At 44.9% G+C, this 16802-nt stretch overlaps 1 protein-coding gene and 1 long non-coding RNA gene across 10 annotated transcripts in view; both read right to left on the bottom strand.

Moving 5' to 3' along the window:
* FBXW4 (F-box and WD repeat domain containing 4) overlaps positions 1 to 16802 on the bottom strand; it is an 87649-nt gene that overhangs the window by 22313 nt on the left and 48534 nt on the right.
* LOC144331282 (uncharacterized) lies at positions 9144 to 13223 on the bottom strand. Its single transcript, XR_013398320.1, has 2 exons — positions 10316 to 13223; positions 9144 to 9370 (listed from the first exon to the last, which is right to left on the bottom strand). It is a non-coding gene; the product is annotated as an uncharacterized LOC144331282 (long non-coding RNA).

Consider the following 16802-nt stretch of genomic DNA (forward strand, 5'->3'; position numbering starts at 1 on the left):
CATACTACACATATTCTCTACACACACACACACACACACGTACACACGCATGCACCTCTCTCTCAACCCAAGTGCATTAGGACAGGATGGTGCAAGTAGGCGCCTAGGTCAGGCTCTGGATAGTGTCCAAAGGCTGAAGCTCTTACTGCTTGCTCCCTGCCCCCCAATTGCAACTCCAACAAATAAGGGCCAGCAAAGCAGGGTTTCTGTGGAGGAGTGCGTTCCTACAGTTGGAGAATGCCTACAGAGAAACACAAAATGATTATTCTCTATTTTAACCAAGGGTACAAGGTCAGCCTAACCAAAGATAGGAGAACCTGGCCTAGGCTAGACAAAAGGAAGCCTAAGGTTTCTGATTCACTCAAGAATCAGAAACTTAGAAACTTGAGCAATGGAAGCACAGAATTAATAGAGAGGGAAAAAAATAATGAAATAAAAACAAAAACTCTCAGTACAGTGGAATAACATAAGTTCATTCAACCTATTGAATTTAATAAGGTGTTGGAAGCTGCGGGAAAAGTTTCTAAACTGTATTTCCATCTACATGGCCCCTTAAACAACTGCTCCGTGTACTCCTAAAAGAAAGAAATGGCAACGTGTCCCAGTGCTAAAGCAAAAACTGACTGGTTCAGACTTCCTGGGAAAATGATGATACAATATTAACAAAACGAGGTACCCAACAAGAAGCATGCAAAAAGACAAGCTATACACGGTAATTACTTGCAGACAATATGATTGTCTGCCTAGAAAATCCAAAAGACTCAACCAAAAAACTATCACAATTAATACCAGGGTCAGATGAGGTAGCTGGCATGCTGCATATAAGACTGGAAGGGGGTGCAGGTGTGGACCCCTGGCTCTGCCACCTAGAAATCATGTGATCCAGAGTGAGTTATTCAACCTCTCTATAGCCCTGTTTCTTCTTCATAAGACAGAAATAATAATAGTACCTAGGCATTGGCTTGTTATAAAAATTATATGGGAAGTGTAAATTAGTTCAACCATTGTGGAAGACAGTGTGGTGATTCCTCAAGGATCTAGAACCAGAAATACCATTTGACCTAGCAATTCCATTACTGGGTATATACCCAAAGGATTATAAATCATTCTACTATAAAGGGGACATGAATGAAGCTGGAAACCATCATTCTCCGCAAACTAACACAAGAACAGAAAACCAAACATTGCATGTTCTCATAAGTTGGAGCTGAACAATGAGAACACATGGACACAGGGAGGGGAACATCACACACCAGGGCCTGTCAGGGGGTAGGGGGTTAGGGGAGGGATAGCATTAGGAGAAATACCTAATGTAGATGACGGGTGGATGGGTACAGCAAACCACCATGGCACATGTGTACCTGTGTAACAAACCTGCACGTTCTATACATGTACCCCAAAACTTGAAGTATAATAAAAAAATTATTTGGGAAAATATGCTTAGAACAGTATATAGCACACAGCACACACCCACGGATATTAGCTATTATTATATACCAGCAATAACCAAGTGTTATTATATATCAGCAATAACCAAGTGTTATTATATACCAGCAATAACCAATTGTAACCAAAACGTAATTAAAAATCCAGGCTGGGCATGGTGGCTTACACCTGTAATCCCAGAATTTTGGGAGGCTGAGGCAGATGGATCACCTGAGTTCAAGAGTTTGAGACCAGCCTGGCCAACATGGTGAAACCCTGTCTCTACTAAAAAAATATATATATATAAATTAGCCGGGCATGGTGGTGGGCACCTGTAATTCCAGCCACTCGGGAGGCTGAGGGAGGAGAATCACTTGAAACTGGGAGGTGGAGGTTGCAGTGAGCCAAGATCACACCACTGCACTCCAGCCTGGATAACAGAGTGAGACTCCGTCTCAAAAAATAAATAAATAAAATAAAAATAAAATAAAAACCCATTCACGAAAAGAATTTAAATACTGTAAAATATCTAAGAATAGGCTGGGCGCGGTGGCTCAAGCCTCTAATCCCAGCACTTTGGGAGGCCGAGACAGGCGGATCACGAGGTCAGGAGATTGAGACCATCCTGGCTAACACAGTGAAACCCCGTCTCTACTAAAAAAATACAAAAAACTAGCCGGGCGAGGTGGCGGGCGCCTGTAGTCCCAGCTACTTGGGAGGCTGAGGCAGGAGAATGGCGTAAACCCGGGAGGCGGAGCTTGCAGTGAGCTGAGATCCGGCCACTGCACTCCAGCCTGGGCGATAGAGCGACTCCGTCTCAGCAACAACAACAAAAAACCAATAAACAAAAATCACTAGAAAAGATCCATATAAAAAATATAAAGCTTTACTAAAGGAGATAGAACTGTTGAATAAGTTTAGAAACATCATATTACCAGATGTGAAATCTTGATTATAAAACTGTCAGTTCTCCCCCAATTAATCTATAAATTCAATACAAATTTTTACTTAATCTACTCAAGATTTTTACTTAATCAATTGATTCTAAAATTCATCTAGAAGAGGAAAACCACAAGAATAACCCAGAATTATCTGAAAAAGAACAATAAGAAGTTGTTCTACCGGATCAAAACATACTTTGTATGATATTCATGCTGAAATAGGTGAATAGATCAGTGGATGAGAATAACGAATCCAAAGCCACACCTATCTACTTGTAGAGAATCAATAGATCCTAAGTGTGGTCTTTAAAGAGAGTAGATAAAGAATGAACTAATCAATAAATGGTATAGGGTCCATCGGATACACATTTGGAAAAAAAAATCAGAGGCCTACCTACTAGCAGACATTGATCCCAGATAAATTAAGGAGATAAACATTAAACTGTATGAAAACCCATAAAGGTCTAAGAAAAAATACATAGGAAAATAGTTTTATAATCTTGGAAAGACATTCTTAAGATAAACATAAAATTCTGAAGCCATGAAGGTAGTGATCGGACAGACCTAACCTACAAATAACAAAAATTTCTACACAACAGAAGACATAAAAAACAACAAGCTGAAAGGAATTACCATACATAGGAGGGGTCTCCAACCCCCAGGTCACAGACCTGTACCAGTCCATGGCCTGTTAGCAACCAAGACACACAGCAGGAGATGAGTGGTGGGCAAGCAAGCTTCAACTGAATTTACAGCCACTTCCCATCACTGGCATTACCACCATGAGCTCCACCTCCTGTTGGATCAGGGGCAGCATTAGATTCTCATAGGAACATAAATCCTATTGTAAACTGTACATGCAAGGGATCTAGATTGTGGCTCCTCATGAGAATCTAATGCCTGAGGATCTGTCACTGTCTCCCATCACCCCCAGATGGGACCATTTAGTTGCATGAAAACAAGCTCTGGGCTCCCACTGATTCTACATTATGGTGAGTTGTATAATTATTTTATTATATATTACAATGTAATAATAATAGAAATAAAGTGCACAATAAATATTATGTACTTGAATCATCCCAAACCCAGACCCATCCCCCTCCCACCCCCAAGGCTATGGAAAAATTGAAAACTGTCTTCCATGAAACCAGTTCCTGGTGCCAGATAGGTTGGGGACTGCTGATATATAGTCAAAAGATTAATACTGAGAATATTAAAAGAGGTGATGGGAGGCCAGGAGTGGTGGCTCATGCCTATAATCTCAGCATTTTGGGAGGCCAAGGCAGGCAGATTGCTTGAGCCTAGGAGTTCAAGACCAGCCTGGGCAACAAAGTAAGACCCTGTTTTATAAAATATGAAAAAAGTTAGCCAAGTGTAGTGGCATGCACCTTTGGTCCCAATTTCACAGGAGGGTGAGGTGGGAGGATCCTCTCCCTTAAGCCCAGGAGGTCAAGGCTGCAGTGAGTTATGATTGCACCACTGCACTCCAACCTGGGCAACCAAGCAAGACCCTGTCTCAGAAAAAAAAAAAAAGAGAGATGGAGGGGCACCCATCCAGCATCCTGTCTTGGAGCCCATTCCTCCCTACCCTGGGGGGGGAAAAAAGAGCAATCTTATAAATCACAGGGAAAAAGGTAGATAAATGAGTGAAAACTTGAACAAGTAATTTATAGAAAAAATATACATGGCCAAATACATAAGAAATAATGTTAAGCCTCTAGTAAGAATTGCAAATTAGGCCAGGTGTGGTGGTTTACACCTGTAATCCCAGCATTTTGGGAGGCTGAGGTGGGCAGATCAGTTGAGGTCAGGAGTTCAAGACCAGCCTGGCCAACATGGTGAAACCCCATCTCTGCTAAAAATACAAAAAAGAAAATTAGCTGGGTGTGGTGATGTGCACCTGTAATCCTAACTACTCAGGAGGCTGAGACAGGAGAATCACTTGAACCCAGGAGACAAAGGTTGTGGTGAGCCGAGATTGAGATTGAGCCACTGCACTCCAGCCTGGGTGAGAGAGCGAGACTCCATCTCAAAAAAAGAACCAAAACACAAAAACAAAACAAAACAAACAACAACAAAAAAGAATTGCAACTTGGAGAAACAACAAAAATAATTACAAACACATATAGTATTTAGTGTGTGCCCAAGTGCTGTTCTAAGCACTTTCTACCAATTAGTTCACTTAACGCTCAAGACATTCCTACATATTTGATAATATTTTTCTAGGTATGATAATAGTATTATGATTACTTTTTTTTTTTTTTTTTTTTTGAGATGGAGTCTCGCTCTTGTTGCCCAGGCTGGAGTGCAATGGCGCGATCTCGGCTCTCTGCAACCTCCACCTCCCAGAATCGAGTGATTCACCTGCCCCAGCCTCCCGAGTAGCTGGGATTACAGATGCCTGCCACCACACCTGGCTAATTTTTTGTGTTTTTAGTAGAGACGGGGTTTCACCTTGTTGGTCAGGCTGGTCCTGAACTCCTGACCTCAGGTGATCCACCTGCCTTGGCCTCCCAAAGTGCTGGGATTACAGGCATGAGCCACTGCACCCAGCCTATGATTACATTTAAAAAGTATCACTATCTTTTAGAGTACAGACTGAAATATTTATAGATGAAATTATATGTCTGATATTTGCTTCAAAATAATATTGGAGGGGAAAGTGTGTAGGGATTAATGGAGCAAGGTTAGCCAAAAGTTGGTAATTATTCTACTTTTGTAAATTTTGAAACTTTCCACTATAAAAACGTTTTTAAAAAGCCACCATGGGCCGGGCGCTGTGGCTCATGCCTGTAATCCCAGCACTTTGGAAGGCCGAGGTGGGCGGATCACGAGGTCAGAAGATCGAGACCATCCTGGCTAACACGGTGAAACCCCGTCTCTACTAAAAATACCAAAAAAAAAAAAAAAAAGATTAGCCAGGTGTGGTGGCAGGCGCCTGTAGTCGCAGCTACTTGGGAGGCTGAGGCAGGAGAATGGTGTGAACCCGGGAGGCGGAGCTTGCAGTGAGCAAGATCGTGCCACTGCACTCCAGCCTGCGCAACAGAGCGAGACTCTATCTCAAAAAATAAAATAAAATAAAATAAAAGCCACCATAAGCCAGGCGTAGTGGCTCATGCCTATAATCCCAGCACTTTGGGCAGCTGGTGGGCAAATCACTTGAGGCTAGGAGTTCGAGACCAGCCTGGCCAACATGGTGAAACCCCATTTCCATTAAAAATACAAAAATTAGCCAGGTGTGGTGGTGCATGCCTGTAATCCCATCTACCTGGGAAGCTGAGGCACAAGAATTGCTGGAGGCAGAGGTTGCAGTGAGCCAAGATCATAGCACTGTACTCCAGCCTGGGTGACAAAGCAAGACCCTGTCTCAGAAAAAAAAAAAAAAAAAAAAGGTCACTATGAGGTTTGTACAGCCAAAATTACCCTCCTTTTACAGATAAGGAAATTGAGGAATAGAGAGGTAACTCACCAACATTACACAGCTAGTAGGAAAGGGACTCATGATTTGACCCCAGCCATGTGGGCTGCAAAGTCCACCCCTTAATCACTATTTTATACTCACTCCCTAAATTAGATATCATTTTTTACCTATCAGAGTGGCAAAATTTTTCAAAAAATGGATATTACCCAGTATTCATAAGAGGAAATGAGTAATTGTACACACTGTTTGCGGGTATAGAACCTGATACGGTCTAACTGGAGGGCAATGTGGCAGTGCCTAAAAACTTTTCGGTGCACTTCCTCCTCAATCCAGCATGTTCTTTCTAAGCATCTTTCCTAGAAAGATACCTGACCATATGTAAAAATATGCAAGTACACAGATGTTTCCTAAAGGACTGTTTGTAATAGCAAGACACTGGAAACAACCTACATATCCATCAGTGGAAGGATGGTTACAAACTGTGGTTTGTAAGGTGTGGAACTAGAATGCTGCAGTCAAAAAGAATATGGTAGGATTGGGTGCTCTGACATGAAAAGACCTCCAAGCCTCATAGGGAGATGAGAAATTCAAGCTGCAGAACAAATGTATAATGTGAGTTTAAAACAAAGCAGAACCATATATCTATATATGTACACATATTGATGAAACTATATGATATCTGCTATTTGCTTCAAATGAAAAGATCTGGAATGACACATACTAGACATCCTGCAAAAAAAAGAGTAGGAAAACGGGAGGAGACACAGGTCACTGAAGGAGATTTTTCCTTTCTATTCTATGTATTTTAAATTGTTTGAATTTTTACAATTAGAACATATTTATATATCACTTATGTATAAAACAACAAAATAGAAATTGAGAAATTAAAAAGGAGAATGGTAATTAAAATACTCATTTTGAAATTACCTGAAAGATGGGTTGCATATTAGTAGCACACTGAATTAAATGTGATTCTGATTACGGCACAAGCCACACGGTATCTTGGCTCCATCCGGGACCTGACAGAGGCCCTTTACCTGGATGGCTTGCTGAGTGGTGAAAGCCTGGGAACAGCTGCCTATGAGAATTCCACTTTCCCTGCAGCTCTGACAGTGCTTTCCCCCTAAACTTCTGCTTCATAACCACTCTCTTTGTAAACAGATGCTATGCATCATGGATTATACACAGCAAGACTACAGAAGTAGGATCCATGACAATAAGACCTACTGTATCTGTGTACACAATAGGTAAAGACTATCCCTCACAAGAAAGGAGTGCTCCATTTGTAGAGGAGTGCTAGCAGCAAGCCCTGGTGCACGTGTCAACTCCCTGCAGTTTAATCCCAAATCATGCAGCTTGCTAATCATTTTCCTTTGGAGGAAGCCTGGGCAGGCCAGACCTGTGCCATCCCAGGGCTTGGTTCCAGTCTCTCTCTGCCCCTCTGGGAGGGTGCTAGGCCACTGCTCATTCATACGACCTCAGGTGTCTGCAACCAGGTTCTTTCTCTGTGCATGTCACATTAGAAGATGGGGGGATTTTGCTAAGGACATCATCAACAGCTTACAAAGGAGGAATCCCTGATTTGCTGACTAGTAACAATGTGAGGGGGAGGAAGTCAAAGGCTGTACAACAGTTCCTATCAGACTCTTCACTTTGTTTAAGAGTTGGTAGCCAAGGTCTCTAAGCTCAGTCACCATTCACATACATACTTTGGGATTGGACATCATCGAGTAATTTGACCTTTATGAAACCAGTAGACACCTATTGTTCTGTGTGCCCTACACTCTCCCTCCATACATGTGATTCCTGAGAGATCCACCATGTTCTTACATGACTTTCCCTCCCTGGCCACAGTTAATTAATCAAGAGATGAACAGCTGACCCAAAACGGGCCTGGGATTTTTGGAAGCCAGTCACTCTCTCTGATTTAAGCAATCAGCTGCCAAACTCAGGAGCTCTTGGCAGCCTCATGGAATAAGCTGGTCAGCTTGGAGAAAGGAAGGAGCTAAGAGCAATAAAGAAAGAGATGAGCACCCCAGAAGGATAAAGCCACGGCAGCACTGTGGCCTCTGGGTTCAGCTAGTCCCAAGGCTGTATTTCAGTTCTGCCTTTGGCTTGGTTTTTCACCTTTGCCTGGGATTTCATGAGCCAAATATTCCGTTTTATTTACGTGAATTTGAATTTGGTTTCTGTCACTTACAATAAATGTGTCCTAAGTAATATAGAGCCTCGGTTCAGTAACTTCTGGGCTTCTCACCCATCTGAATGTCCTCACTGAGAGATGAGCAAAGGGCTTTGCCAGGCCTCTACTGGACACCTTGGGGCCTAAGAAGAGACTTCAACCACAGAATTAATATCTACCTGTTAGGTCTTCTAGGAAAGCAGATGAAACAGAACCACACAGGCTGGCCTGGAACTTCAGAAAGGAGATGAGGTATTCTCTTATACCAACGCCCAAGAACAGTGCCAGGGAAAATCTACCTGCCCACTCCCAGTAGGGGGTGAGGAGATGGTCTGGACAACAGAAAATAACAAGGATGCTGCTTGAGGGATGGGAGTCTAGTCTTCAAGGGACAAGGCCCTGATCTTCAGAGATTTGGTCCCTTGAATCCCTTTTTATGGACTGATGAGACTGAATGTTCTATTGGAAACCACATGACTCATTCTAATGGGACAGAGTTTGGTTTACTCTCAAACCCTTCCATTTTTTCTTTTTTTTTTTTTTTTTGAGAGTCTCACTCTGTTGCCCAGGCTGGAGTGCAGTGGCATGATCTTGGCTCACTGCAACCTCTGCTTCCTGGGTTCAAGCAATTCTTGTGCCTCAGCCTCCCAAATAGATGGGATTCCAGGCATGTGCTACCATGCCCAGCTAATTTTTATTTTATTTTATTTTATTTTATTTTATTTTTTGAGACGGAGTCTTGCTCCGTCACCCAGGCTGGAATACAGTGGCACAATCTCGGCTCACTGCAAGCTCCACCTCCCAGGATCATGCCATTCCCCTGCCTCAGCCTCCCGAGTAGCTGGGACTACAGGCACCCGCCACCATGCCCAGCTAATTTTTTGTATTTTTAGTAGAGACAGGGTTTCACCATGTTAGCCAGGATGGTCTCAATCTCCTGACCTTATGATCCGCCCGCCTCAGCCTCCCAAAGTGCTGGGATTTCAGGCATGAGCCACCGCGCCCAGCCAATTTTTTTTTTTAAGTAGAGATGGGGTTTTGCTGTGTTGGTCTCAACTGGTCTCAAACTCCTGGCTGGACTCACACTCCTGGCCTTAAGTGATCCAACTGCCTTGGCCTCCCAAAGTGTTGGGATTACAGGTGTGAGCCACCCCGCCCAACCTAGACCCTTCCATTTTCTTTTTTCTTTTCTTTTTTTTCTTTTTTTGAAATCGAGTCTTACTCTGTCGCTCAGGCTGGAGTGCAATGGCATGATCTCAACTCACTGCAACCTCTGCCTCCAGGGTTCAAGCGATTCTTCTGCCTCAGCCTCCCGAGTAGCTGGAAATATAAGCACCCACCACCATGCCCAGCTAATAACTGTATTTTTAGTAGAGATGGGGTTTCACCATGTTGGCCAGGCTGGTCTCGAACTCCTGACCTCAGGTGATCCATCCGCCTCCACCTCCCAAAGTGCTGGGATTACAAGCATGAGCCACCGCACCCAGCCGACCCTTCCACTTGCAACAACCATAGTGCCAGGCATTTAAGAGATAGATAATTTAAATATATTTTCTATGTATTCATCTAATTTTAATTAAAAGCATGCAGAAATGAATAGGAGAATCTTTGAGAGGGAAAAAAGGAAAAAAAAGCATGCATAAAATAATTAAGATGCTGATGGAAAACACAGGGGTTAACTTTACTATTTTCCTCTTTGTTTATATTTGAAAATTTTCAGAATTAAAGGTAAAAAATACACATCCACAATTAAAACCAATTGACTGTGGTCTTTCTTTGTAACCCCAAACAACTTCTTTGTTACAACTTCTTTTATCTCTTCTCCACCCTGACCTGGTACAAATGACCCAAAAACCAAGGGAAAAATAAATCTGACTATAGGAGCAAACTCAAATATTCTACTTCTGAATCCTTCTGAGTGACATGCGCACACAAACACAAAACACAAGAGAAACCAAGCAGAAAATTCTCACATTGCATGTAGGATTTTGTTTTTCTCCAAAAAACAAAAACAAAACAACACACATCACCTTAAGTGTGTCCCCCGAAACCCTCTCACTCTCTTTTTTTAAATGAACCTGGCCCCAAATTAGAAAGACATTTGAAGTTGTAAATCAGAAATTAGGTACGAGGAAACCAAAGCTTATTTATGGAAAATCACATTATGGTGTATCAAAATAATACATGTTATGTTACATAAAAACTCTATAAATATATCACTGTATAGAACATCAATAGACACATATGTGGCCAGGCACAGTGGTTCACACTAGTAATCCCAGCACTTTGGGAGGTCGAGACAGGTGGGTCACCTGAGGTCAGGAGTTTGAGACCAGCCTGATCAACATGGTGAAAACCCTCTCTACTAAAATTACAAAATTAGCCATGTGTGGTGGCACACGCCTGTAATCTCAACTGCTTGGGAGGCTGAGGTAGGAGAACTGCTTGAACCCGAGAGGCAGAGGTTGCTGTGAGCCGAAATTGTGCCATTGCACTCCAGCTTGGGGAAAACAGTGAGACTCTATCTCAAAAAAATAAAACAAAGTAGTCACACATGTGTATGTGTTTAGGATATATTTCTATGAATATATACACATTCAAAAATTGAAGCAAAACATGATAAGTGGCCAGGCACAGTGGCTCATGTCTGTAATCCTAGCACTTTGGGAAGCCCAGGCGGGAGGACTGCTTGAGGCAAAGAGTTCAAGACCAACCTGGCCAACATAGCGGGACCCTATCTTTATTATTTTTTTTTAAATTAAAAAAAACAAAAAAACATGACAAGTATCTGAGCCTCAGGTTCCTCTGAAGTCCCATTTCCTTATAGGCAGCCACTATGCAGAGCCTGCCACAGTCAGCTGCCCCTTCCTGCTCCTCTCCAAGCTACAACACCCCTCTGGGACCTCCAAGTTCCAAGCAGTTCTTACTCTCTATAAAACCTCTCCTCCATGCTCTTGCTCAGGACTTTGTCAACAGCCCACACGCCTCCCCACTGTCAGTCTGTAGGCACCAAATTCTACCTCCTAAGCCTCCTTGGTAGGCAAATAACAGCATATTTGCTTTCTGGGAAAAGTCTGCCCCTTGATGTTTAATTTCACCTCTTTGGAACATTGGAATAAAGGCCAAACACATCATGAGCCACAGGGAAGCACTGGGGCCAGGGCAGTGCCTGAATCAATGCCATGCCCACCATCAGTGCCACCAGGCCCTCCTTTAAAGTGCCAAGATTTAGGGCAGGGCTGGGCATGATGCCTATACTACCTGTGATCTGGGGGTACGCATATACATACACACCTGTAAACTACCAGATTATAGACTACTGATGCACGGGTCAACTTTCCTCCCTGCCATCCTCCCCAAATAATATAAAATAAGATCACCTTATCTTTCCAACTTGTGCTACTCCTCAGAAATAGGAGAAGGCAGGGCTTTGCCAACAGGAGACTCTCATAAGCCACATCAGCCAAACTGGAGACCAAGAAGCAGGTGTCAGCCCAGACCACTGATTCTTTTACTGCTGAGTCTCCACACCTCACCTCATCCAAACAACATGGGAGCAAGACTGTAAAGATTAGTGTGTCTACCCTTCAATTCCTCGCACATCACTCCTAACCCAGGCCCAGTAGGTGGCTGCTGGCCATTCAGCCTTCAGTTGCCAACTGTCCAAGGTGGAAAGCTGTGCTGTGGCTCAACTCCCAGGTGCTGGGATTTAGCCCCTGGGAAGAGAGGGAACATGGGCCCAGTCACAGCCTTGGGAAGAGGTACATGCCCGCTGGGTTGTCCTGACCTTGCCATCCTTTGCTGAGAAGGCACACACACACATACACACAGCCGCGTTTGCTCCCTTCGGTAAGGGGGCACCCAGGATGCTACACACATATGCATGCACTGCATTGCATCTCCACTTGTGCTAAGGAGCAGACAGCGGTCTGTGGGTACACATGTCCCACACAAGGAAACTCCACACAGATCCTGTAGACACACTGTGCCCACAGGGGTCTCTTTACCTAAACTTACTGGGCAGTTGTGATTTTGCACTAGCCCAGGTGTTAAGCCCCTGCAGTTTTCTCCCCCTTCGGCCAGTCTCTGTCCCTCCCTCTTCCCTCCCACGGTAAGTGCTTTCAGGCCACACAATGAGTGGAAGGAGGAGAAACACTTCTATTGAGGAAGGCGTTTTGTTGTTTCATCCCTAAGGGGGCCTGGGGTAGGGAAGTGGGGGGGCCCACAAAATTTCTAATAAGCAGTTTCTGTCCTCAAAGCTAAAATGATTTTCTTTAATTGCTTGGTGGGAACAGTTTATTGTGGGGGTCTCTGCCCTCCCCGCAAAGCCTAATTGACTTACTGAAGTTTAACAGGGGCTTTCACCTGGAGAGACTGCAATTATTCCCCCCATCCCACATTCGTACCTGGGCTCTCCCCACAGGGGGCCTTTGTTCCCCCTAAATACAGCAGTGACACAAATGTCCTCAGCAGCAGGGGAACACAGGGAAATGGTAATTTTCAGCCCAACTCAATTAGCTGAGGGGCTTTTCAGCCTTCCCAGTGAATGGTGGGGAAACTTTGGCATGTGGGAACGGTGAGCTGGGGCTGCTCTGTGCAAGCCAAACAAAAGAGGACTCTGAATTGGGCCCTGTGGTGAGCCAGAGCAGGACTGGTGGGGGCAGCTGGGACTGGGGCCTGGACAAGGGAAAGAAGGTGCTGCCATCTATTACCTATATTGTCATCCTCCCAATCTGCATCTCCCAATCAGGGTCAGTAGGCCAAAGAGCTTTCTGGGAAGTGGAGATACTCAAGACAATTGACTTGTACTTAGCACCACAGCCCTGCATTTATGAAGCAAGGAATAGGAAAAAGATGGCGAATTGAACCTGAACAGCCATAGGCCAAGGGAGAGGGCTATGCAACAGGGTGGCCACAGTGCTGGAGCTGCTCTGCTCTCTCCTCTGAAGGCCTGGGGCTGCAGCTCACATCATATTTTGGGCCTTCATGGGCAACTCAGAGTCAGGAAGCTTCAGGGAAAAAGATTCTCCCAGGAATGCCACGACCTTCAGAGCCCTGTCTAGAAACTCCAGAACCAGGCACTCTCCAAGGCTACTCCACTAATAACATTATGATCCAGCAGAACCCAGGACTGATGAAAAGGAAGACAGCTGAGCTGCCCATAGCACAGGCCACTGCTCTATAGCCCTGTCCTCCAGTCATGCCAAAAGAAATGAGATCATGCCTCCATTTGCCACCCAAAACCTCACCACATACAGAGGAATCTCTGACAGCCTAGGTGAGCTATATTCAGGGGCAATCATGGCCGTGGGCAGTAGGAGCAGTTTGGCACATGGTTTGTAGGTGGTGGTCAGGTCACACTTTTTGCCTGTTTGCTCGGCATTGAGATCTAACCATGAAAACTACTGCACTATGATGTGCTACCCCAGCCTGCTCCTTCAATGCCTTGGGCTGGCTGCTAAGAACTACTGTCCACACTCTCACCCCCACCTCAAGCCTTTGCAAAAGAGTTTCAAAGTCATTCTCTATAGCAGAATCTACAAAGAAAAGGGTGACTAGTCTCAATACCCACAGTTCAGATGTGAAGCCAGACCCTGCCCTCACACCACTGCGGCATGGAACAGCCTCTTCTCTTTGCGGGGCAGCCCAGTCCCACAACCTGCCTGAGACAAGTAGGCCTGCGAGATGAGAGGCCCATGAAGATTCATGAAGCGGGTTGCTCAGAACAACTGGCTCAGCTCCCCAGTCCCATCTGGCCTGGATTCTGTCTTCCCATCTTCCTGTGCCCCTGCATCAGTCTTGTGTCCCACTTGTACAGGACACCCTCTCCCCGTCACCTTTTCCTCAGACACGCACAGGCTGCCTCCCTGGGACAAACAGAAGGTCCCGCTCTGGGACTCACCACCCCTTTTTCACAAAACAAGATTTTGCCTGGGCAATCCCTGAGTGGGGAACAGACAAAGACAGGGCTTCATTCCTTCAACAAGTACCCAAGGGCTCTCCAAGCCAGCCCTGTGATAGATGCTGGAGTGTTCAAGAAAAAACAAATTCATATAGGCTTGCCCTTAGGCAGCTTAAGGTCCAGCCAGAGAATCAAGTCTTGAATTCTTTTTTTTAAGTTGGAAACAATTCAAGACCATCAACAAGTTCTAATTCCAAATGAGACAGCTCAGCACAGGACGGGGAAGCAGACAGAGTAGCACGGAAGTGAAAAAGCATGAACTCTGGAGTCAGATGCCAGGACTCCAACTCTGGGTGTGTTGGCTATGAGAGATGTGACTCTGGCTGTTTAGTTAGCCTCTCTTAGGTCTCAGTTTCCTTTTGTAAACTGAGGATGATGATGGTACCTATCTGGGAGGATTAAATAAGGTATAAAGTTGTCAGCATAGTGCTTGGCATTTCACTGGCACTCTATAAGTGCTAATCACTCTTGTCATTATTGTGATCATCATCATTGGCCAGACCATAGAGCATCAGTTGAGATTCTTGATCAAGGAAATGGCCTAGTAAAGGGAACCTATACTGTTCCCTTGCAGTATGGGGTAAGAAGTGAGGCCTTGGGTCCCCTGTCCCTATTCTGTAGACCACTTTAGAAAGCTACCGTCAAGGCTGATGACAGACAGGACAAATTTAACCTGGCCAGGGCCTCAGGAGATACTGAGCCAACCTGGGGCTTTAAAGGGGCAGACTGGAATTTGAGCCCCCTCAAACTGACCACAGCCCCCTTAGCTGTCTCCTACCCCTCACTCCCTACCATTAGCCTGCTGGCTGGAATGCAGGGGCCCCTGTGCCAGAAGGCCCAAGCTAGGCAGGAGGCCGAGAGGCACAGGTGGTTCTCAGAGGAGATCCCTGGGCTCCAGAAAGCATTTCCCCCACAGGAGCAACAAAGTCGGGGCTTGTTGCTGGTCAAGGCGCCTTTGCTTGCTTGGGCTGGGGCCCAGACTGTGAGGCAGCCGGGCAGGCCAGGGGACGCAGAGCTGGGAGGGGCAGCGGCCAGCCCTTTTGGCACCAGCTTCCTTCTTCTCTGGGTTTCTCACTTTGTTCAGCACGGTAACCCAAAGGAGGCTGGAGAGAGCACTTTTCACTACCCAGCAAATAAAGCCACAGGGAGAGGGAGAAGGATGAAACGTTTGGGGGTTTTACATTTTGGTTTTGGGGTATTTAGTTGGTTTGAAAAAATAATAAAAGGAAGTTGTTTTCTAATCCAATTAATTTCAAACCCAGGACTTAGATCATACATAGCCCGCAGTGATCCCACAGCACCTAATACCCATTATCCCTCTTCTAAGATTTAAAGTCCCAATGGAGCCGGTGTTGGTCTCAAGAGGCTGGAGGGAGGTCTTCTATCGCCTGGTGGGGTGGGTGGTGGTGGTTAGGAATGGGGTGCAAGCATGGCTTCAGTAAACTCTACCACAAAACTCTAGGACCTCAAGTTCCCCAAGTCTACACACATTGATGCAGTACTGCTAGTCATGTGTATGTGTGGCTTTCCCAATGGAGGCTGCCAGAACCCACTTATTCTCAAGAATCATGTTTTCTGGGTCCCAGTCCTGGCCAGCGATGCCTACAATGTGAGGAGATTCCAATGGTAACCTTATCTGTTCCTCTCATTATTTCTACGGAATGGATCTCTCACCCACAGGTCGTTCTGCCCCCATCAGCTCCTTTCCGCCAGGCCTCAGAGTGCTGACCCTGCACCTTCCTTGGGTGACCACCACCTTAGAAAGATGACGGGAGGAACTACTTGCTGGGTAGTTCTTTGAAGTAGGAGAGGTTTACACATAGGCACTTAAGGAGTTGCTAAGCCTGGGAATCCCTTCCCTAGGCAGCTGCCTGCCCATCCCATCCAACCTCAAGTGTAGTTCCACCCACTCACACCATACCAACACTTGCTTTGGAATCAATTTTTTTTCCCCCGATGGCATGTTTTTGTCACGCACTTCTGAAATCCCAAACTGTAAAACCATGAAGATTTTTCTCCTTGGAAAAATAGCAGGACACCAAAAAATGACCAAAAAGTCATTTCATTGGAAGCTTCCTTTCTTTCCCACTAAGCCATTTGGAATAGGATACAAACCTTTCAGAAGAATGATAAGAAAGGTCACAAATTTGCAAATACACTTGACAGTTGTATATATTCCTGATTTAATGGCTGGGTGACCCATCTTACTTCAGGCTTTCACTTCTCCACAGTACCTGTGCCAGGTGCTAGACAACTGCTAGCTGCTGACTTGAGGTACCCGCAAGTCTAGTTTCTAGAGAAAACCAACTTCCCATCCCACTGCCAATATTCTGCTATCGCTCTGTGAAAAGCCAAAGAGCTTAGACCCTGATGATAACCCTCTTGGAATCTGCAGGGAGGGAGATAAAAATGAGCTGCCTCCTATAGGTGCTCAGTGAGCTCATAAATCACAGGTCACCCAATTACCAGGGAGGTCCCTGTCCACTAGGGAAAGGGATTAGGCCTCCATTAGGGATGAGATCTACCAACCAGAAGAAGATATCCTGCATTTTGGGGGTTTTTTTGTTTGTTTGTTTGTTTTTTCCTGTTTTTATCCTGCATATCTAAAGTCCCAGGTACCTCAGGAAGGTTGGACTAAGCATAGACTTGCAGTGAAAGCAAAGGACAGGTTGGGAGGAAAAAAGCAAAAATTCTAGACCTTTCATTAAGTTACAACAAGCATTGATTTGAGATGATTGAGATTTTGTACCCCCTGCTCTTGGGTATAAACTCTCCCATCACAAAACAATACCTTTTCTCAGCTTTCCTGAGAATACTAAATACCAGATAATTTGATTGACTAGACAGAACTTAGGTTAAGTCACTTCCTTG

The sequence above is a fragment of the Macaca mulatta genome, chromosome 9, assembly GCF_049350105.2.
Source record: "Macaca mulatta isolate MMU2019108-1 chromosome 9, T2T-MMU8v2.0, whole genome shotgun sequence".
Lineage (NCBI taxonomy): Eukaryota > Metazoa > Chordata > Mammalia > Primates > Cercopithecidae > Macaca > Macaca mulatta.